This window comes from Sorex araneus, chromosome 2, assembly GCF_027595985.1.
Source record: "Sorex araneus isolate mSorAra2 chromosome 2, mSorAra2.pri, whole genome shotgun sequence".
NCBI classification, from domain to species: domain Eukaryota; kingdom Metazoa; phylum Chordata; class Mammalia; order Eulipotyphla; family Soricidae; genus Sorex; species Sorex araneus.
The window spans coordinates 72,504,453-72,513,481 of NC_073303.1; positions in this window are offsets into that span (position 1 = coordinate 72,504,453).

A 9,029-nucleotide genomic window follows, 5' to 3' on the forward strand; every position below is an offset into this window, starting at 1 on the left:
TGGGGAATTGCTGGATTGATGTGTGATGTGAAAAAGCCAGAATTTAGAAACAAATATACATAGTTCTTGGTTATTCTTCATAATTTATGAATCATAGAAAACCAAGTTTCTATTTGACATGTTGCTTTTTCTTTTAAGTGTAACTTTTGGACAATGTATTTGTATTATTAACATTAATGACTTTACTCCTACACTTTATTATAAAGTGAAAAAGCTAGGTAAGACTATATTATAAGGGATATTTTTCATCAATCAATGTATTGTTTCTAATTGTATTTTTGAAACTTGTATTGCAAAGTTGCAATTTAACCTTTGAAGACTGAAAATAGCCATTTGAGTGTTATTCCTACATGATAATTTTATGTAGAAATTTTATTGATATGCATTAGTTAATTTATTTTCTACATTTATGTAATTTGACTCTCTTCTGACATGACTTATATTTTCTGATCCACAGTCGTTTGATATAAAATATTACTAGATTTCTGATTTTTTCCTGAAATTGGCAACCAATTTTATAATAAAGTATAAAATTCAATGATGAATATTTAAGAAAAAGAATGAGATGTTATCAATATTTGTATTTGAACTTAAATATGTATGTGGTTAACCACCTACCAGCAGTATTAGGTGGTAGTTAAAAAAGTATCAAGAAGGATCATGAAGAGGAAATGAACAAGTCTTCAAAAATTGTTTTTGTTGCAGAAGCTAAACTATTGTGGCTAAAAAAATCTGCCAAAGAAGGGGAAATTATTTGAAAAAGAAATAGGGCATTGCAATAAAAAATAATCTCCATTCCTAAAATTAACATGAAAAGTCAACATTTGCAGAGACAATGTTTACTCTGATGGCCCTATTCCCAATTCATAAATGGTCAATCACCCCTATCCTTTAGATATGTGATATTGCACTTCTTATAATTCTTTAGTGCAAGCTGTACTCTTGACTATTTTTCTAGGTATAGATATTTAATGAGAGTAAAGTATTCTAGGCTCCAGGTATCCTGAAAAACCAAATACCTTCTATAACAACTTCATCACTTAACTTGATCGCTCAGATAATTTTTATCTATCCAGACAAATACATGTACTACAGAAGAAAAATACCTATGAAGTTCTCATACAATAGACAGAAGTTTCAGAGCCAATATCATGCCAAAGTAAATAAATAAATAAATAACCAACTGTCAGATATTCACTTGAAACTATGAACCGAAACCTGCTTGCTTTTATTATTATCAATGGATCCAGGTATCTTGGCTCATGTCATCACACTGAAAATAAGAACATAATTATATAAAATAGTTCTGTCTCAGTTGTATTTTATATTGTTTTGCACTTAAAGAAAAAGGACACTGAACTTGTAGGAGTTTCCATAGTAAAATATAATAATTCTGTTGCAATAAAATCCCTTTGCACAACATTTTCAACAAAAGACTACACTTTTTACTTGAGTGAATAATAGGTCATGGTAGTTTAACCTTGCAATTCCTTTTATTTTTCCTTCGACCTACTTATACATTGACCAAATTTTTCTTGCTTTCTTTTACTTTAGTGGTCATTGATTTTTAACTCGAATATTGAGAGCATACTGTTTGGGGATTCAAAGAAAATCACCAAGTGCTGACTGTATAGCACCATTTAATCACCTGGGAAAGTCTGGTATTTTGGATCCCAACTGTGTTACCAGGTGAGAAAAACTACTCCGTATAGCATCTTCTCTTCATATAACTATTCCACTTTATATCTAAAATCATAAGTCATTGGATTGATGGTTAAATTTAAAAAGAGCAAATTAAATCTGAAATGAGTTAAAGAAAAGTGGTGAAATACAAAATAAAACAGACATTTTTAAAAAAGTGAATCACCGTGAGGTACAGTTACAAACTTATGAACTTTCATGTTTGCATTTGGTTTACATCCTTCCACCAGTGCCCATTCTCCTTCACCAATGTTCCCAGTATCCCTCCCACCTCCCCCACCCCAACCCCCACCACCCCACCCTGCCTCTGGGGCAGGGCATTCCCTTTTGTTCTCTCTCCTGTTGGGTGTTGTAGTTTAAAACAGACAATTTTAAGTGCTGACAAGGATGTAAAACAACTTGAACTGTGCCTATACACTGATGATGAAAATGCAAAATCACTCTGCAAAGCAATAGTATAGTTAAATGTTTACACAGAAAATCTGAGACTGTGCATCCATACATCTAATAGCATAAGATTGTTCTTTCCACTAATGAATAAAGACACAAATGATGTTTCAAAGTTCATAATTAGAAGTATGCAACAAGGTAAATAAATCGTAAATGCGGGACAGAGATAGATGACAAGACTGGAACACATGCCTTGTGAGCTAGAGGCCCTGGGCTCAATCCTGGCACTACATGATTCCGTGAATACCAATGGGGACGACCTCTGGGTCTCTAAGAACTGCTAGGATGCCCTGTATGGCCTCCAGTACCAGCGGCCTGAGCAGCACACATGGTGAGACCCTTTGTATTGCTCTAATCAATGGCTGTTTATTGCCCCAGAGTGACTGGAGCTCTGGGGTAGAGTTCCGGACCCCTACAGACAATCACAAATGACACAGGGCTAGTGGAGGGGGTGGGGCAGCAGGGGAAGCTACATCTTCCATGATACCAAGTGTCATTTTACACATGACAAAATTATACAGTGAATTATTTATTATTTGCTAACTATCAGAATGTAGAATGGATGATTAGTTACCAGAGGTTGGGAATGAATTTTAAATAAAAGGAATAGCAAGAGAAGCATCGGAAAGAAGTGATGGAAATGAAACGCATCCACATTACCATCATGGTAACCGTACATGTCTTTATCACAGCACACAAACTGTTTGCTCAGAAGTATATGTGTAATCACATATATTTTAATTTTCAAAGATGTATTCAAAATTTTATAATTTTAATGTCATAGATTGCTTTTTATCTTTCACTTTAATCTAGGAGGGCTTTGCAGGAGAAAACTATAACTGCTACTTGGAGCAGTATAGATTGCAGAACATAAAAATTTATGAAAATTCTTAAAAATAGTCATTTTCAAGGAAGCAGGTCTGGTATAGTATTACATGATCCTGGGACAATTTGCTTTGAAAAAGTATATAAAATGCTAAAAGCAGTATTAGTTATGTGAAAAAAGAATCAGAAGTTAGCTCAAGAAGTTTGGGATGATTTGAAAAATAAGACACGTAGTAGGTTTGATATATGGTCCCCTGAGCATGCCAGAAGCAAGTCCTAAACAACAAAGCAGAAAAAGCAGCTGAACATAACTGGATATGGTGCATAAACAAAATAAAATGAATTTTTCTCTTTAAAATGTGATGCTAAATAATGCATGTTGTAGGCTTATCTAAATAAAAATATTTAGTAGTTGTTATAGATAACAAGTACTTTGAAAAGGAACATCATTAGATGCTGGGACTAGAGTGGAAAGTTATTTTTATTGAAGAAATATTTCTGCATCTTCAAAGAGCCTTCCAAACACAAAGCATATTAATTACAGAGGCCAAAATAGTAACTTTCCAATAAAAAACTAAGTATATAAAACATTAATCAAATTTTCAGAATTAACTATTAATGAGACAAATCAGGATCATGTACTGCCTGATAATTCATGAAATATGAAGAACTCAAGATGACTTCTATGATATTCTTTCCAAAAATGTACAAAATGAAATATTCATAAGGAATCATCAGACAAACCAAACTTGAAAGGCATACTACATGATGCAATGATCTATGACACCTAAATGATCTATTTAAGTGTCAGTGGCAGAAACTGACTATTGTAGATTAAATAAAAATGGCAACTAAAAGCAACATCCTTCCAGATTGAATACTTTGGCTCAAAAATAAATAAGATAATTAGAAAATGGATAGATGTCTATGGTGACATACAATTTTTCCATACTAGCATCATAATATGGTTATGTAGGAAAATTTCTAGATTTTGCTTAACATTTGGTGTATAATGGGATGTCATACCATCACACTGATCTCAGTTGGTTAAAAATAAGTGTTCGGACCTGGAGACAGTACACGGCTTAAGGGTTATACTTTGCATCCAGCTGGCCCGGGTTTAATCCCTGGCATCACGTGTCCCCCAAGCACTACTGAGTGTTTCCTTGGAAGACCCGTGAACACCAGCAGGGGGCGAAGGAATCTCCAGCACTGAGCAACGCCACATCCTGGGGCCCTTACATTGACCTGTGGGCCCCATTGTTGTCTGACTGAGAATCACTGTGAAGGTGACCCTGGACCTGGAGCACAAAGTGGGAGACTCCCCCCCCCGCAAAAAAAAAAAAAAACAGGTAGCTTCATTATTAATTTTAAATTTTAAAATGAGTGTTCAAGACAACTTCCTGATTGTGTGAATGTGTGAAATGCTTTTTCTTATGATTCAATAGGAACCATAAGAAAAGTAGATTTAGCCAGAGCGATGGTACAGCAGGGAGTGTGTGATCGCCTACACCGCATATGGACCCCTGTCCCCTGAGCACTGTCAGGAATAATCCCCGAGCACAAATCCAGGAGCAAGCCCAGAACAACACGCTGTGGGCACCCCCCCCCACCCCACAAATCCAAACAGAAGTATTTTTAAATTATCTAACATCCTTGGTTTTAAAGGATTTCCTACTGGGTGTTAACTTTTTTTACTATTTCCAAGTTGCACAGGTGGAGGTGCTGAACTTTTCATCTCCTTCAACACCATAAAAGCAAAGAGAAATCCTGGGGAGTAAGTTGGAGGTCTGCTCCACGGGCTGCAGTGAAATGATCTCATCTAGGACTGTCACTGTCATCCAGTTGCTCATCGATTTGCTAGAGCGGGCATCACTAATGTCTCCATTGTGAGACTTGTTGCTACTGTTTTTGGCATATCGAATATGCCACGGGTAGCTTGCCAGGCTCTGCCATGCGGGCGGGATACTCTCAGTTTCTTGCCAGGCTCTCTGAGAAGGATGGAAGAACTGAACCCGGGTTGGCCACGTGCAAGGCAAACGCCCTATCTGATCTGCTATCGCTCCAGCCCCATCTTGGACATTACCTAGAATTATGCTAACTAGATTTTCATGTGATGGTTCTCACAGAGGTTTCCAAATACAGGTGAAAAATAGAGTATCAAAAGTAGTGTGGAAGAAGTGATCAACACATAAACTAAACTGTCATTCAGATTCCTCATACTTTTAGTATAGTTATCTACGCTACCCTATTGTATCCTATTTTATCTCTATCAATCCTATTATAGGGAGCTGTAGTTTTTGTAAGACATATGGTCAATGGCTGGCCAGGTCAGTTTAGATGTCAGTGGATAATAATCTCTGATTTTTCAGTAAGGATTTTGCGAGAAAGTTAGAGTAGCTAAAGCTACCTGTGGCATTTTAAACATTTACTATTTCAACAGTTTATGCCCTTGTTCTGGAACCCATTCTTCACTTCAGCTCTGCTTTGGAACTCAGTGGCACTGTCTCCTTCCTAGAGAAATACCAACATCATTTAATTGGTTTTATTGTAGGATGGATCTCCTGCCAAAGAAGACTGCAATTTGATCTGGGTCCTCTTTGAAACTCACCACTTTTTTTTTAAGGAACCATGATTTACAAATTAATTTGATATATCAACTTTGTGAATCAAGAAAGTGGCTTGTATCTGTAGTGCCAAGCAAAACTTAAGTTACCTTCAAAAGAATGCGCAGAATTTCACTAAACAATCTCTCTCTTTATGGAAATTGTGAATTGCTAATGGCATTTATTTGATAAGATGAAAAAGATATCCTGATGCCCCAAAGTGGAGGCCACATGCCTTAAATTCCTAAAATATTCACTGTTTTTCTTTTCTTTTTCTTGTTTGAATGGGGCACACTCAGAAATGCTGAGGGTTTACTCCTGGTTCTGTATTCAAGGATCACTCCTGGCAATGCTCAGGGAACCATATGGGATGTCAGAAATAGAACACTGGTCTGATGGTGCATGCAAGCACCCTACTTACAGTACTACCTCTCCACATCTGCCTCCCCCCATTTTTCCCTAAAGTTGACTATTTGTTCCTCTCAAACAAATGTGATTTTTTGTAGCATCAAGCCTATTTTCCAATTCTTGCTCACCTAGTCCAGTTGAAATGTTATCAATATTTTAAACCAACATGACAGCATGCCATCTGTAGGATGTCAAGATAATTCCATTCATCAGTTTTTTGTACAATTGGTTACTACATTAGTGGATGAAATAAAAGACAACAACATCAACAGTTACCAGTGATGCATTAAGTATCCTATAAAAGACGGTTGCAAATAACAGAACCTAGGGAATAGAACATTTGGGATTTTTATTGTGGACCAAAAAAATTGACCCTGAAAGAGCCTCCAATCATAAGGAGTGGCTGCTAAAATCTCAGGGCTGAGTGTAATGGAAGTATTACTGGTGCCCGCTCGAGTAAGTCGACGAACAACAGGATGGCAGTGATACAGTAATATAGTGATTGTGGGCATCAAAAAAAAAATCACCCCAATCTTAGAAGCTTCAAACATCTCCACATTTAAGATCCTACAATTTTACTGAATTTAAAGTCCAGATATACTGTGATTCAACTGCTTCCTCTGCCCTAAGCCCTTGAAGACAACAATCAAGAGTTATGTTTCCTTTTGGAGCTTCTGTAGAAGAATCTGCTTCCAAGTTCATGAAGGTTCTTGCCAGAATTCAGTGCCTTGCAGTTGTAAAATCAAAGCCTATATTTCCTAAGCTGTCTATCAAGGGCTACTCATAACATCCGTAGGAATCTCTTTCTTATCTTTGCATGTACTTGCTCTATCTCTCAGAGCCAGAGAAAGTACAGATGCCTCCCATTGAAATTTCTCTTATTATCTCTGATATAGCCATCTAGTTTCTTTCATTTCTCTATTTTTCCTACTTCCAATTGCAGCACTATTCCTGTATTTAAGAATTGTTAGTATTAGATTGACACCAAACAAATAAGTCTCCCTATTTTAAGGTTCATAAACAACATCTGCGAAATCTGTTTGTCATGGTATGTGACATTGGCACAGGTTTCAAAACTGACGTCAAGCAATCTATATAAAATGAGGCATTATTATGCCTATCATACAGAGCCTTAGACAGAAACCCATGAACATAAAGCAAAAACTAAAAAAAAACCCACAACAACATGTTGAAGTTAAGGGAATTGGAGCAAAAGTTACAGGTGTGGGTTAAAAGTCATGTAGAAGAGAGGAGAGGTTGGGACATGAATTCAGGTCAGCTGCTTGCAAAGCAAGTGTCCTACACGTTGCACTATACTACTACTTTGATTTAATAATTCTATCTTAAAGAAAAAAGATCTAAACTCATGGTTTTACATGATTAGGCTATTGATCTACTATCCAATATATTCTGGACATGCAAGACAATTCCTTGACTCTGTAAGGCTGCTCATGTTCATTTGAATTTAGGAAAAATTTTATTCCTCAAGACTAGGAAAAAATCTACTTATTTCTTACATCTTAACTCTAATGCCACCAGTTTCCTCACCCTCATCTCCTTTTATAGCTTATGTAACCATATTCTGGCTCACTTGAAACAGTTTTTGCTAACTTCTCCTGTTCCAAGGGACTATTAAGTGTGCTTTTCATGTTCAACAGGAATATGGCTTAGAGTTGAAAATAAATTAGGTAGACACTGTATTTCTCTCACTGTCACTGTCACTGTCATCACATTGTTCATCAGTTTACTCGAGCAGGTGCCAGTAATGTCTCTATTTGTCCCAGCCCTGAGATTTTAGCAGCCTCTCCTTATTCATCTTTCCCAAGGATTGGAAGCTGTTTCAGGGTCAGAGGAATGAGACCTGTTATTGTTACTGTGTTTGGCATATCAAATATGCCATGGGGAGCTTGCCAGGCTCTGCTGTATGGGCACAATTCTCTCCATAGCATGCTGGGCTCTCCGAGAGGCATATATATATATATATATATATGTATATATATATATATATATATATATACTTCCCAGCACTGTAGCATTGTCACACTGTCCTCCAGTTGTTCATAGATTTGCTGGAGTAGGCGCCAGTAACGTCTCCATTGTGAGACTTGTTGTTACTGTTTTTGGCATATCAAGTATGCCAGAGGTAGCTTGCCAGGCTCTGCCCACTGGAAAGATTCCTAAAGGTTTTAAATTGTCCCCAGGAAGCTGCTGTTTATTAATGTTATCTTAAATTCTCACAAACAATAGACTACCATTCCCTAGGCATTTTTTTAAACTACTGCTGCAGGCTGAATAGCTAGGAGATAGGGCACAGTTTTTTCTCCTGCTGACTCACTGCCCATTTTAATTCACATTTCCTTTCTAAACCAACCCTACTGAAACCTTGTGTCCCAATCTGAAAGTCTGATGGTTTGGGCAGACAACAAATTCGTAGCATTTGAATAAACCTCCTTCAGCCCCACATCCTGCAACTCTCCCTCTTGAGTAATTAATTGGCTTTCAAATGGGAAACACCAAAACTTGGTTTGGGTTTGGTGGCACTAATGACTAAACATGAGACCGACCTGGGGGGCGGGAGGGGGGCCCCTGCCCCCCAACCCCCGCACACATACATACACACATCACGAAATGACCAAAATTAGTGTGAACCAGTCTTTGACTAAATCTCCATCTTTGTGGGTTAGATGGAGGGCTCAGAGAGCTGGGCTGCGTTCATTGCATGCAGGAGGCTGGATCAGAATGCCAGAGTGCAGGTTCTCCCAGGCATAACCAAGAGGCAAGGGGACTTCCTGAGCACCACCAGGTGTGAGCCCCCCAAAAACAAAAATATCTATCATTTTTGAATTTGCTTTTAGGCAAGTTGGCATCCTATGAGTTGATTCTTGTTAAATTTACAAATGTTCTCTCTCTCTCTTTGTTTAGTAGTTTGAGAATAAATGAATCTATATTAGTGAGGCATCTGATTCTGCTTTACTTTAAAGGAGAGAATATTAAGTTGCAATACTTAATTTCTTTAGTTATTCTTCTGAAGATAACAGG